This window comes from Hipposideros armiger, unplaced genomic scaffold, assembly GCF_001890085.2.
Source record: "Hipposideros armiger isolate ML-2016 unplaced genomic scaffold, ASM189008v1 scaffold_638, whole genome shotgun sequence".
In the NCBI taxonomy this organism is placed as follows: Eukaryota; Metazoa; Chordata; class Mammalia; order Chiroptera; family Hipposideridae; genus Hipposideros; species Hipposideros armiger.
Window position 1 is genome coordinate 751,878 of NW_017731988.1, and position 15,445 is coordinate 767,322.

Sequence of the window (15,445 nt, forward strand, 5' to 3'; positions counted from 1 at the left end):
CTAGCTCTGGCCATGGCATATAGGACACAAATAGTTTTTATTCCATATCTTCTAGTAAATATACAGCCTCATAAACTGGGTCCTCACTTCTTGTTGGCTAAATCTCAGAAATATGGGTGTGGCTAATTGCTCCTATTAACATTTTTATTAAGATAACCGGAAAACAAAATGCGCAAAGATTCCCCCAACCCCTTAAACCCACAGAACAAATAATGATGCTTTTAGTAAATAAAAAGGCTCCTTGATTGCTCTTCTCTTTCTTAAGATGGAGAAAAATAAGAAATATAGCTGTAGCTTTCTTTTTCCGGCACTGGGAGTTTAATGCAGATTTTTTACCTTAAAGCTACGTGAACGGCCAAGTCCTACTGGACTTGCTTCCCCTTGCTCAGAATTTTGTGGTGCCCAGTAGGCAGCAGCGTGGCCACAGTTTGCCTAAATTGCAGGGTGGCACCATATCCACATTGCCTCATCACCAGGCCTGTGGGAGAACCGCCATTAAACACAGGAGGTGATGTGAGGTGCAGTAGCGGTAGCTGCAAATTGCGTTTTTTTTTTCCAGACCCCTTGGAAAACCACCACTTCATTAGGCAATGGACATGCCCATCCATATCGCCTTTGCCTCCTCTAGTTCTGGAACTTTCCTGGCTCTCTCCCTCCCAATAAAATAAGCAATTTTCTCTAACTATGCTCACTGTTGCTCCTGTTTGCTGAATTAGAGTTTCCAGGTTTTGGTAATTGATCCCCTGCAAGCGTTGCAGCCACAAGTGGTTCTCATCGCACAGCTGCTGCTGCTCCCATGGTAACAGATGTGTTTACAGTCACAGTGTTATTCAACTTCTTTTTTTTTTCACCTCTGCAATTCAGGAAGAAGAAAAATTGACGTGTGAAAGGGAAAGATATTGCTATGAAAAGGGATAGGAAAGGAAAAGGATTTTTAATGACAGGAATTAATAAAATATTCATAAAAGAGCATGTTTGCTTTTAGGGGAAAGTAATAAAGGTAGGGGCTGGTGGCTTTGGTGAGAAGCACTGAAATATTTTAAAATCAGGAATAAATACAGATTTTACTGCAGGCTTGGATTCAGAGTAAATTGTATTATCATGAAAGTTAGGATTGCTCTGAATTCAACTCCAGGAAAAGATTATATGTGAACACAGTGGTTTTCATACCCTACTATAAAGTTTGTTCTTTCTGATCTTCAGATTTCTGGCCTATTGTGTACTGAATGTTTGTGTTCTCCCCCAGTCTCCAATTCATATGTTGAAGCTCCAGTCCCCAATGTGAAGTACAGTAAAATCTTGGATTTCAAGTAACTTGGTTTGCGAGTGTTCCGTAAGACGAGCTAACATTTCTAATACATTTTAACGTGATAAACGAGGGATGTCTTGCAATACGAGTAGTTTGTTTCCAGAACGAATTATGCTTGCAAACCAAGGTATTGCTGTATTTGGAAATGAGACCTTTGGATAGTAATCAGGTTTCAATGAGGTGATGAGGGTGAGGCCCCCATGGTGATCTAGATGAGTGCGGCTATACAAAGAGGAAGAGGCATCCAGAGCTTTCTCTATCTCTGTGATTGTGAACCCAGGAAGGGCATGTGAGCACATGAAGAGGTGCCATCTGCAATCTAGGATGGGGCTCCCACCGAACCTGACTATGCTGGGACCTGATTTTGGACTTCCAGCCCCCAGAACTCTGAGAAAATAAATGTGTTTTTTGAGCCACTCAGTCTATGGTGTTTGGTGATAGCAGCTTGAACAGACTAAGACAGGGCCCTATCATTGAACTTATGGAAATAAACTACTCAGCGCTGACACGCTTCACACATTGTAAAGCAGGATGAATGCTGCTTTTCTGTGAAACATTATGTCTTGTGGATATGCCCTGCCTGTGCGTTCCCGTAACATACGCTCCAGGTGAGACAACTTGGTGTTTGGTATGACCAGGGGGTCATACCTCAGGTCTGAAGTCTTTCTGCTCATTTCTACCTAGAAATGGAAGCAGAGACCCATTTTTATCTCTGTAAGGGTTCTATAGCTGATATATTAAGTTGCAGGCAAGACAGTATTAGGTAATCATTTTTCTCCATGCAGCTGTCCAGAAGATAAAATAGTTAAAATATAAATCAACTACTAACCTCCACTTCATTCTCTTTCTAAGGAAGTGGGAACTGGGGAGGATTCTGTAGTTTTGTTGAGTGGGGTGGTAAATAGGAAAAGCACAGATACGGGGTTAGCTTACTAGGATATAGACCAGCGGTTCTCAACCTGTGTGTCGCGACCCCTTTGGGGATGGAATGACCCTTTCACAGGGGTTGCTGGGTACTCGTATGTGGGAGTATCTGCATGTGGGTCTGGAGACGGATAGAGGAGCGGTGTCTCGGTTCCTAAGACCATCAAAAATATGTGTTTTCCAATGGTCTTAGGCGACCCCTGTGAAAGGTTGAGAACCGCTGATATAGATGGACCAGGAAACATAGGATCCATGGAAGGTGGCAGGAAGGTGGCAGGAAGACAAATAGTGGAGGAAGAAAAAGATAAAGTCAGGCTGAGAGCAGGTTTTGGAGTTTGTATGGGCAAGAGAGGGAAGAGGAGTGAGTAGCTGCCACGTGCATGGAACTCTGAGGAAACACAGGTCATACCTAAAGAGGGTTTTAAAACGTATTGTGTTTGCTGTGTGATGTAATTGCCCCTTTGCTAACTCACCAAGTGGCCTTAGCCAAAACTTAGATTATTTTTCTGTTTTTTTTGTAAAGTTGAACTTGGATTTTTTTAAAGTTATGATGTTACGATGAGACTGGAAATAAGATAAGCTTTAAGTTTTACTTATCTAGATGAACTGCCAAGACTTCTTGGCATCCTGCATTCATGGACTTAACTCAGATGGCTGAATTCTCCTTAGATGTCCTGTGGGTACCTCAAAATCAACATGTCAGGCTTGAATCTTTCACAGTATCCTTATCATCTTCATCTTACTCTACTGTCTCTTTGTCTCCTTAATGCTCCATTTCTGAAATCCCAGAAACAACCTTGAATCCCTCTTCCTAACCTGAATCCATTTATGTAGCAATCTTCTCCATTTCATTAAAAGTCATTAACATTCACTTAGTGGTTCAGCCTGTCACCCCTCACCCCCAAACTATCAGCTTTTGTGGTAGATTAGAAATGTCTATAAATTCTTGGTAGCTCCTTCCATCAAAAGGTGGGGTCAATTTCCCAACCCCTTGCCTCTGAACTGGCTTTGTGAGACTTTGCCTAGTAGAATGCAGTGAAAGTGATATTGTGTGATTTTCAAGCACAGACCTTAAGAGAACAACTTCCATTCTCTCTACTGCAGTGTTTCTCAGCTTCAGCACTATTGACATTTTGGATCAGATAATTCCTTGTTGGGGGCTGTCGTGTGCACTGTAGGATATTTATTAGCACACCTGGCCTCTACCACTAGATACCAAGTAGCAAGCCCTTCCACACACCACCCCAACCAAAAAAGGTCTGCAGAGATATTGCCAAATGTCCTTGGAAAATGGGGCAAAATCGCCCCAGTTTTTCTATTGGAAAGCTGCTGCTATGTGAGTAAGGGTGGGCTGAATTACAGAGGATAAGAGACCATGTGAAGCACAGGCCTCCCAGACTGTCCATCTTAGATTATTCTGGAGTATCCAGTCTTAGCGGAGAAATCAGCAGCCCACTCAACTCAGCGGGCCCACTGTGTATGGCCTGAGGTTGGATTCAAGTTTCATTTGTTCCATAGCATCGCCCAATTGTTTCAGTACAATTTAAAAGTTTATTCTTTCCCTTTTTTTTTAGGTTAGGTGGATGTATCCATATGTGTATGGTCTGTTTCTGGGCTCTTTATATTAGTCCATGGGTCTACTTGTCTATTCTTGCAAAAACAACACACTTCCTTAATTATTGTTTGCTTATTGCAAGACTTGATATATATCATAGCTTAAGTTCTTTCACTACCACCCCCCCCCACCACCATCAACACTATCTTGTCTTCTCCTCTGCCTCCTTCAACAGTGCCTTTGCTATTTTTGATTCTTTGGATTACCATATATATTTTAGAATCAACTTGTTACATTATATCAAAGACTTGTTGCAATTTTGATTGGTATTACATGGAAACTAAATCAATCTAGGGAGAATTGATATCATTATAACATGGAATATTTCAATCTATGAGCATGATTTTCTCCTACTTGTTTTGATCTTTAATTTCTTTCTATAATATTTTGTAATATTTTGTATAGAGCTTCTCATAAATTTTACTAGATTTATTTTTAGAGATTAAATATTTTTATGCTATTATAAGTACTATCGTTAAAAATTCATATTCTAAGTGTTTTGCAGATGGTGTGTATAAAGGCTATTGATTGTGGTATTAACTTAGTATCCAGAAACACTGCTAAATAAACTTACTAATCATAACATTTTAATTTTAGATTATTTTGGGTTGTTTTACATATATAACCATAGATGTACAAATAATCCTTATAACATATATAACATATTTGTTTTTATTGCCTTGCTTCACTGACTGGGTATGTAGTTTGTTTGTTATTTTTTTAATCTACAAGAGAAAGTTTTAAACATTTTATCATTAATTATGATATTTGGTGCTGATTTCATTATATATATATATATATATATATATATATACATATATATACTTTAACAGATTAAGGAAATTATCTTTGATTCCTAGTTTAGTAATAGGCTTTAAAATGGTTTTATTTTTTAATGTATGTTGATTTTTAAGTCTTCTCTACATCGATTGAGATGATTATCTGATTTTTTTGTTTATTGTGTTAATGTAGTGAATTACATTGATTTGTTTTCAAATATTAAATTAACTTTGCATTCTTGAAATAAGCTCAACTTGTTTGTGTTTTATTAGCCTTTTAATATTTTACTGGATTCAATTTCCTAATAATTTGTTTGTGGCTGGTCTGTAATTTTTCTTTATTGAAGTGTCCTTGTTAAGTTTTATTATCAAGGTTATGCTGCCCTTATAAAGAGAATTTGGGAGCTGTTATGATTTTTTTTTTCCATTTCCCCCCTCAGGTCCTTTCTTTTTTTTTCAGCCCTTTTATATATTCAGGAAGGCTGACTGCCAGGAACAGGACCACCCAGGCTCCCCAAGTTCCTTGCCTTCTACTTGGGTTTGGGTATGAGAGGTAAGGATTGGAGATCAGCAGACAGGAGGTGTGAGTGATAAGGTTACTTATTCTTCCCACTGTCTCCAGGTTCAGCAGGGGCTGCCTTTCTGTTGAACTACAGATTCTGCTGAGTCCCTTCTTGTGTGACTCTAGTCCTCATGGCCCTCTGATAACCAGAGCTCCGCTTCTTGGCAAAGATCTGGTGATGACAGAGGCTTCCCACCGTTGCAAGTCCCAGGGTGCCTCATCATTATTTGTTTGTACTTGTAACCATGTCTACGCCTTTTAAAAGAGTTCTCCCCTTAAATCCTCTGCAGTTAAACTGTTTTATGTGTGCCACCTGTCTACCAGGACCCTGACTGATAAACAAGTGGGTTTTAGACCTGGACTGATATTATGACGTTAAACCTCAAAATGGGGCTCTGAGTTTTAGTTGTCTATACATTTAAGGAGCACACAGATAATCTCCTTGCTGGAGGAAATGTGGTACGAGTATTCCATGACACACAGCAGCTTCACAATTATTTAAAATATCACTGATGGTGGCATGCAAGGGAGTGCTGCAAGTGGGCAAGGTGTTGGGATACTGGCTCTGGGATTTAGTTGCTATGGTGATTACAAAGTGTTGATTACAAAGATATTGAGGTAGGTTGGCCATTTATGAGTGTACTGAAGAGCTTAGGAAAATAAAAGTGCAGAATTAAATAAATAAAAATACAATTAAATAACAATTAAGGCTTTGGACTTCTAAATGACATCATAAATGGCACATCGGAAAGCCTTTGTGAGGGCAGACATTGCTGAGCATCAGAGCCGACCCCAGATCTGATTGTGAGGTGTGCAGAGTTGCAAAGTTCATTAACTGGCTAAGTCACTTATGCTAAAGCAACTGGATGGGAAGGAATGACACCCTATTTTGAGTGGGGAATTTGGGCAGATAAAGACCAAGGTGAGAATTTGGGGTCACCCTAGTATCTTGAAACTTCTTTCCTAGTAGAAGGGCCCCTGCATCTCACTTTGAGCCAACAATTATTCCCTTGCATGAATAATCTTCAATGACTTTATCTGGGACAGTTACCTTGTCTGCAGGAACTGTCTCACACCCTCTGTCATTGCCTGGAGGCCTGTATTGAGAATTAATGTCCAGCATAGCCCACATGGAGACATGTAAGGTCTACTTTTAGGAAGAGATAACATATACTCCAAGGAAGTTACACGATTTTGCCAATTTGTTTCTATAGGTGCTTAGAAAATAGGCATGGGGATGGATTCTAGGGTTCTTGGTTCCTTCCTTGTTTAGTCTCAATCCTAGAAGCAGTTCTGCCTCCTATGTTTGTTCTGCCTGTATTCTGCAGGGTGCTCTTTTTGTAATTTACCTCATAAAGTTAATAATTTTTTCAATTAAAATGTCCCTGTTAAAATTATTAGAGTGGTTTCTGTCTTCTGTTTGGACCCTGACAAACACTGACAGCTTTGTAGAACTCTGCAGTAATACCATCTGAGCCTGGTGTTTATTTATGGAAGATTTTAAACCACTGCTTTTATTCATTTAACAACTATGTTTCAATGCATCTTTCTAATTTTTTCTTACATTTTTTTAAAGATTTTATTGGGGACCTGGGGGAGGGGAACAGCGTTGGGGAATCGGGGGAGGGGAACAGACAAGTTGCTGTCCTTTTGTTCTTCAGTGTAGTTGTGGAGGATGTTGCTTCACTGGTCCATGTTGGTGTTATCATTGCACTCTTCCTGGGTGAGGCAGTCGCTGGCCGGTCATTGGATGGCTGTTCACAGTGGCTAATGGCAGCTCACGAAAGCTCACACCCACTGCCGGCCAGCCCCACTGCAGCCTACGCCGTCGCGGGTGACTCATGGCAGCCCAGCTCCAGGTTGAGCTGTTGTTCACCATCTTAGCTGTAGAAGGCGCAGCGTCACTGGCCCTCATGTGGGATCTGAGCAGGGGCCCTGCTGCTCAGAGCTGGTGTCCCAAACCAACTCCTAACCAATGCGCCACTCGGCCAGCCCTACATTTTCTTATATTATTATATTTGGTAATGATAATAATCATAACTTCCTTGTGAGTTACTATTATTTTCCTTTTTCTTGAAGTACATCTTTTATAATCCCCTCATGCCATGTCTCCAGTTACTGTTTATTTAGTTCAAGCTATCATCATTGCTCACTTTGTATCTTTACTCATCATTGGACAATTGCACTATCCTTCTAACTAGACTTCTTGACTTCTAAAACTCATTATCTAAATAACTACCAGAGTTACTCTTTATCAACATACACACAACACATACATGGTCATGTTATACATATGGGTCATGTCACTTGCTTGTTAAAAACCTGAAAAATATCAAAATTTACTGTCTAGCCTGGGTTCTTAATTTGATTCCATGAATGAGTTCCAGGGGTCTAAGATATTACTTGGAATTATATGCAAATTTTTATGTTTATAAAAATTTATAGTGAGGAGTCCTTACTCTCATCAGATTATTAGGAGAGTCATGACCGCTCCCCTAACCACCGCAAATGATAACTACTCTTTAGAGTATTTACAACGTTGGTGATATTTACATGAAATATTATAAAAGTATATAGTTCTCACTCCAGGATATGTATTTAAGCAGTCTCAGTAAGTATGCCTATAGGTTGACTGGACACTGCCTAAATTTTACAGTAAATGTTCTTGTATCCATAGTGGGAAAATCCATGTAAGAAACCTGCCAATAAAATGCTGGCTTAATAAGAATTACCTCTGTTTGGATGTACCACAAATTGCCAAAATTCTTGGTACTTATATTAGTAAAACCCAAAAGGTTTTCATAAGGTACCATTTCTCATTCTAAGCAAAATATTATTTGAACTAAGGAGAAGAAGAGATTGAACTTGTTCTTGAGGAGGATCAACTTTTCCTCTATCCTCTTAGGTTCAGTGACAGGGGCTTGCAAATTATACTAACAGAAGGTAGATTACCAATGGAAAAGGCACAGAATTTTTATTAACATTTATGTGCATAGGTATTCATACAAAAGAAGTAAAACTCAAAGAAGTGGTTAGACTTAGGGTATTATATACCATTTTAACAAAGGAAGGAGGACTTGGGTTTCAAGAAAATATAAATTATGGGGAAGTGACTAGGAAATATATGGGGAAAATGATGGAAGATAAGGGATTGTTTATGCAGTCTCATCTTGATGTGCCTCTCCAGTGATGAGTTGCTCTTCTTTTCTTGTTGTAGGAGAGGGGGACACCTTCACAGAGGGAAATTTATGTCCTGCTTTTAGGCAGATAAGGGAAAGTCAGAAAACTCTTTGTGCTATTAATCTGCTGCCCTTTGGATAACCACCCTCTGAGCAGAAAAATTTGCTCTGCATATGTGAATAGGAATCTTTCTAATTTGGAAAGCCTTGTTTCTTTTTTCTTAGCATATGATTTAAGTGTTGGTTTGGAGAGGGGCCACTGAGAAGCCTTTGGGGTGATTGAATTTAATGAGTGCAAGTACTGGGTGGCATGGAGTGTGCTAGTTGAAGAAAAAACAAATAGATCAGCTCTCTATGTATAAAGTTTAAGCTCCTTCCCTTGACCCACAGGACATTCTCTGATCTGGTTCTAGCCCAACTCTTTGCACTCCAGTCTTTGCACTTTCTTGTCCATCCCTGGAACAGACTTCCCCCAGATCTTAGCATGGCTGGCTCCTTAGTATCATTCAATATCAATTCCGATGCCATCTACTCATAGAGGTTCTCCTCAAAATCCAATTTAAAGTAGACTTGTGAGTCATTCTCTATCACATCACTCTGGTTTGCTTACTTCATGGCACTTATCACTGTCAGAAGTTGCCTCACTCATATATTTGTTTATTTGTATATTGTCTAATTCCACTAGAACATAAACTACAGTAGAACACAGACTGGGTCTCTTTTATTTATTGCCATATCCCCAGTCCCTATAATGTTGCTTGGCAGTTAGTGCTAAATAAATATTTGTGGGCTGATTGACTGACTCAATCAGAGAATGGTTTGGTGAAGTATGGGGAGGTGAGTTCATCTAGGGCAGCTGTTTGCAAATAATTACACTCAAAATTATTGAGATTGACCAAATAGCCTTTGTTTATGTATTATAGCTATGATAGTTAATGCATTAGCAATTAAAATTAAAAAACTATTTATGAATTAATTCATTTTAAAATAACAAATCCATTATATGTTAACATAAAAGAAAGCTTTTTAAAATCAAAAGTATTTTCTAAAATGAAATAAATGAGAAGAGTGGCATTGTTTTACATTTCACTAATCTCTTTAGTGTTTAGTTGAACAGAAGACATATGGGCTGTCATATCTGCTTTGTGTTCAAAAGTTTTGATATGCTATTTTGATTAACGTATCTGCAGAAAATTCAGCCTCACACAGATATGCAATTGGAAAGGAAGGGATATTTTAATAGCCTTTTCAGATAATTGTGGCTGTTCTTATTTACTACCAACAAAGCTTGACAAATAATAGTTTCTTAAGGTTAATTGCAATGTAGAATCTGAGATTATATCAGTGAACTTTTTGTACTTGGTTAAATTAATATCCCATTGGTTTAATACTTTGAATGAATACTTTTTCCCATGTGCAATTTGGTAGTATAAAAATACTACCAAATTGGTCATTTGCAAAATATTAATTCATTGGGTTATACAGATATTCCAAATGCTCACACATTTGATTATATACCCCCCCACCCCCAACATCACCACACATGCAAATCACATCTGTTAATATTACCGCTGGTATTGTCAGAAGAGTCTTTAAGTGTTGCGATGCTATCAAGTTCATGGTGACATATATGTTTTCAAATTTAATTTTTGTTTGAAAGCTTGAATTCTATCATTGTCAACAAATGCTTGAAGTGATTTTTCTTGAATTGATGAGCACGCTTTATTCACTTTTGAAAAAACTTCTGCCAAATACCCAAGACTGAATAATCATAGTTTATCAGTCATTCTTTTAAGTAAAACTAGTGTGTTATGTGGCTAGTTCAGCTTGCAACTCAAGTCGTTGTCCAAATGTTTTTTCTTGAGACAATCCTCATATCTGAATTTGCAGCAAAGGTGCTTTATGCATAGTTCTAGCAAAGAAGATTTAAAAGATGTGCACTCAAAAGTTGAGATTTAGTAAAATTAACAACTTCCACTGTATCATCAATCTTTTGAATCACTAAGTGGAACAGGTCATTTTTTTTTTCCATGAATGTATGGCAATAAAGAATAAATACCATGACTACTAGGACAGTTTGCTGACATGCCTTTGTTTTGTGCTAGGATGCCAGCAGTTTTCCCCACCATTGGTTTTGCATGATCGGTGCCCATTTTAACCCTTTGAAAAGGGCTAAAAGAAAAAATCTTTGTACTATTATAAAAATAAATGTTGACCTCATCTAACCCCTGAAAGAGGACCCTCTCCTCTCCCCCCAGAGGTGTCCTGGGGCTACTTTGAAAAGGGATGCTCTTATGCATGGTTGCTGTAGGCCAGAGATAAGATATAAAAAAATAGTTAGCTCACAGCTTCTTAATTTAAACTTCAATCTAATTGAATTTACAAATAGTAAATTCAAGGTAATATCTCCTTCCTATAGTCCCTTATCTGTAAATATCTACCCAGGGGTGGGCCCCCAAATCAAGGTAGCATGTGTGAGGTGCCTTCATACAGTTAGACTGTCATGTTGGAGGCCCACTTCTCCCATTGCTCTATATTGATTCTAGGCATTGCTGATCCTCTGCATGGGACACAGGTCTTATATCTGTGCACCACATCTTAGCAACATTCCTGTAGTTTTCTACCTGTGGATGGGTACAGTATGGAGAGAGTGAAAAAGGAACATATACCTAGTAAGTTTTAAAATTCTTCCCCTAAAAGTGGTTCTGCACAATACTAACTTCTCAAAGAAATTAGAATTTGATCAATTCTGATGAACAAGCCATCATTTAGAAACTTGCACCATTCTATATGTAAAATATCGTTTTATAGTGGTGATTAGGGTACTTTCTCATAGCTTGATATGAATATCTGGTAAGCTCAAATAATGGATATGTTCTTTTCTATTCATGCATTATGCAAAATAACAATTCTCAATTTTGGAACATCTGGGCAGTTTTATGCATAATTCTAGATTATGGTACTGGTCAGGTTTATATATGGTGCTACTATTGCTTCGGAAAGCCATTTGTCACTAGGTGTGCCTCTTTTATTTATTTTTTTAAAGATTTTTTTTATTGGGGAATTGTGGGGATGGGAACAGTGCTGGGGAATTGGGAGAAGGGGAACAGACAAGTTGCTGTTGTTTTGTTCTTCAGTCTAGTTGTGGAGGACGTCACTTCACTGGCCCAACTTGGCACCATCATTGCGCTTTTCCCAGGTGAGGCAGATCAGTCGCCGGCTTCTGGATGGCCGCTCACTGTGGCTGCTGGCCGCTCACGCTGGCTGCTGGCCACACACGGTAGCCCATGGCAACCCACTGCCACAGGGACTGCAGCCTACGCCTTCGCTGGTGACTCACGGCAGCCCAGCTCCAGGTTGAGCTGTTGTTCAGCATCTTAGCTGTAGAGGGCAGTGTCCCTGGCCCTCATATGTGGGATCCGAACCGGGGCCCTCTGGCATCCCAAGCGAGTTCTTAACCATCGTGCCACTCAGCCGGCCCTAGGTGTGCCTCTTTTGATGTTGAGCTAACCTCTGGCATCACATTCAATATACTGAAATACATAAGAAGTGCCAGTTATTGATTGTTCACGGATTTAAAAAATATTAACCGTATAGATTTTTTTTTGATTCAATGGTTTCCAAATGTGGCTGCCTATCAGAATCACTTGGGGAGTTTATTTAAAACAATGCTGAGTCCCACTCCAGCCCACAGACTCTGGGGATAGAGCCCAGACAATGGAGTTTTATTTGTTTTAAAGCACGTCAACTAATTCTAAAGTGCAGCCAAGGTTGAGGACGGCTTGTTCCTGAGACATTTTCTAATAGCAACTTAGGCCTCTGAAGAGTTGCATTAACCCTTTCAAGGATTCATAATCCCATTCAGTGTGTCAAAGTGGGATTAATAATTGATAAAATAGGTTTTATAAACAAAGAAATGAGTCATACTTGTAAATAAAGGAGGCTGGAAAGGGCAACGTGTCTCTTTCAGAACATTATAGTAGTCAAGTTGGATAATGCAACTACCCTAATGACAAAAATTATTGTGGTGTTTGTTTTTAAAGTAATTTTCTTCCTAAAACATCACTGGTATAATTTCTGTCCCCCAGATAGTTGTCTATAATCAGATCACAGGGTTCAGTCTCTTTCTCTAAGTTACAGTAATAATCTATATTTTATTTCCACTTTGTAATAGGAAAAGAGGAAAATATGTTTTGTAAATTATCATTTGCTATAGCACACTTTCCCAGATGTCCCATGGGTTGATATATTAAAGCTTTCATAAGCTTAATAGCTTCTGTTTGTTGTTTCTTCTACTTCAGGCAGATTTTATGGAAAGTAATTAAGCCAAAACTGTCAGAAGATCCTCACAAGGTTTCTTTTCAGCAGGGACTTCTGATATAGCAACAGTCTGAAAATTAGACTCACTGTAATCAGGATAATCTAAAATCAATTACGTCCAACAGCAGTGAACAAGCATGTCAAACTGCTAATTTGTGAACTAAGACCTCTTGCAAAGTAGGTGCCAATTTAAATAAGTAGACATCAAAGTCTCTCCTTGGTAAATATTTCCAGTGCTTGTGAGCCATGGTGCCTTGCACAGATTGCCATAGTGACACACCCTTGAGAGTCTGATTTGGGCTGGGAGGGAAAATCTCCAAGCCTTCGGTAACTGTGATTTTCTTCCCCATACACTTTCCAAAAATATGTATCTTTTCTCTTTTTTATAAACTTTATTGGGGAACAGCCATGGTCATTGATTACACATTGTTTTCATGCCACAACGGCAGAGTTGACTCTTTTAGGGAGGGTGCAGCTCACAGTGGCCCATGTGGAGATCGAACCCACAACCTTGGTGTCATTAGCACCACGCTGTAACCAACTGAGCTAACCACTCTCCAAAAATATGTATCTTAAATTCCAGTATTGCCATAGATGAATTGGAGATTTCATTTTGAAGTCCGCTATTTAAATAAATGCTGGCCTTAGATGGCCCCCCACCCTCACCCCCAGTGTAAGTGGGCTGCTTAGCCTGCCTCTGCCTGTTTCCATGTCTCATCTCACCCCACCCAGCACCCCCACCATGAACTTTTGTAAAGTTGAAGAACAGCATGGATATTTATGGCTGATCTGTTTGAAGTAGCAAGATAAGAATTTTTATACAGCTTCCTACAAATAGCTTCTGATATTGCTCACTCTGCCCAAAGTTTTCCACTTCAGGGCAACTGCTAAAATCTCTCCCTCTGACTTTGTGGCCTCCTCACCATTTTGCTGCTTTCTCTTCGTCTTTGCCTTATTCTCTGCAATGCTGATGCCTCACACTTCTGACAATTGTCCTTTTCCATCCCATAGCTCCTGGGCAATCATGGTTTATTACTTGTTTTCCTTATTCAAATCAGGCCCCCCACCCTCTGGCATTCTGAATTCTGTTGCATATAATTCTTTACCTTATTATGTTATTCCTTTAGCTAAAATCTCTGTAGTGCTCCTTAGAGAGGCACACCGCATACAGTTTTACTTCCTAACACCCCTTCCCCATTCACAGTTCAATATCCCTTTCCTTCCCTTCTCTGAGGTGAATGGAGATTTTTCTGTTTCATTTGAAGGCATTACTAGGCTCAGTCTGGTTGTGCCGATCAGTTTTTCCTGGTGTATCTGGAAGCCAACACATTCATACTGGGATTTAATTTTCACCTTCTTTAGGAGTTCTACTCCTATAACTAAGGCTAAAATTCTCAAGATGCAAATTGTCACTACATGTCTTTCTGCCATAATGAAAGCCCATGTACAGCTATTTCCCCCCCTCCTGGGGACTAGGAAATAGCTGTGGATGGATATTTGGGTACTAAAAATAGTGGTCAACTTGCCATGCTAGAAGCAGATCAGGGAGTTATGTTTCCAAGCTGAGCCCTACATTGATTTAGGGCACAAGGAAGATTGCAATCACCTTAGCCAGCATCGATGAACTGGCTTATCCCTGTCTGTTGATATCTTTCCTCTCATGGGTTCAACTTTGAGATGACGAGGCATACCTGTGGAACTCTTTTACTCAGCATCACTTCCGTTTTTAGTTTTTATTAGTTTCACCAATAGCGAGCATTTAGGGAGCCCTCCAAGGCTCAGTAAACTTCAGTCTCTTAAATTATTCTTTCACAAATATGGTCCAAGTATCCTGGATTTTCTAAGTTGTATTCACAATTTCAGGTAGCTGGCTCTCACTGAACATATTATGGAAGAACATTTTTCTCTTTGCTGATTCTTGATTATAAGTCTAAACTGCAAATCCAAATTAGTCTTTCCCTATGATTGACTCTCCCAAGGAAGTGAGACCATCTACCACCAACATGGAGGTTCTGATGGCTTTGAATCCAGTCATAACAACTATCACTGGACCCTGCAAACCAGAAGGCTCTATACTGCAGACAAAGTGTTTTGTTTGGATTTGCAGATGGTTTTAAAATGAGAAGTTTTACACTTATTATCTGGAGTTCTAGCTTCTCTTGACCAAGCAGTAGTACTTGGCATTTTGGACCTGTCTTCCCGTTGAGTTGAGTAGTTGGTCATGCAGAGTAATGGTGGCCTCCTTTATATGGAGTGTGTGCTTTCCAGTGAGTAACAGTCTTTACAATACTTGATTCTTTGATTTATGGACTCTTATCAGTCATTTATGTTACCTGATTGGCCCTGGAGACATTTCAGTTTGCTACCCATGATATATACTTTTACCTAGTCTGCAGTGTTTTCATCTTTAAACACTACTCACAATCACTTTTCCATCCCTAATATAACATTCCTCAGAATATTTCTGCATTTTCTTGTAGAAAAGAGCCTGTACTGGTAGATTTATATCTGCTAGTTACAAGTTCCATGTTAGAAACAAATGCATACAATATTTGGGGAATCAGCATAAAAATTTAAAGTAAGCCTAGTTATCTGTCATCAACTGCTTTTCCTCCCTCCCTTTCTTCCTCACTCCCTTTCCCTCTCCCTCCTTTTTTCTCTTCCTTCCTTTCCATCCTCCCTCTCTTCCTTTCTTTCTCCCTCCTTCTATTCCTCTTTCCTTGCCTCCTTACTTTTCTCTCTTTAGTGCATTTTTTT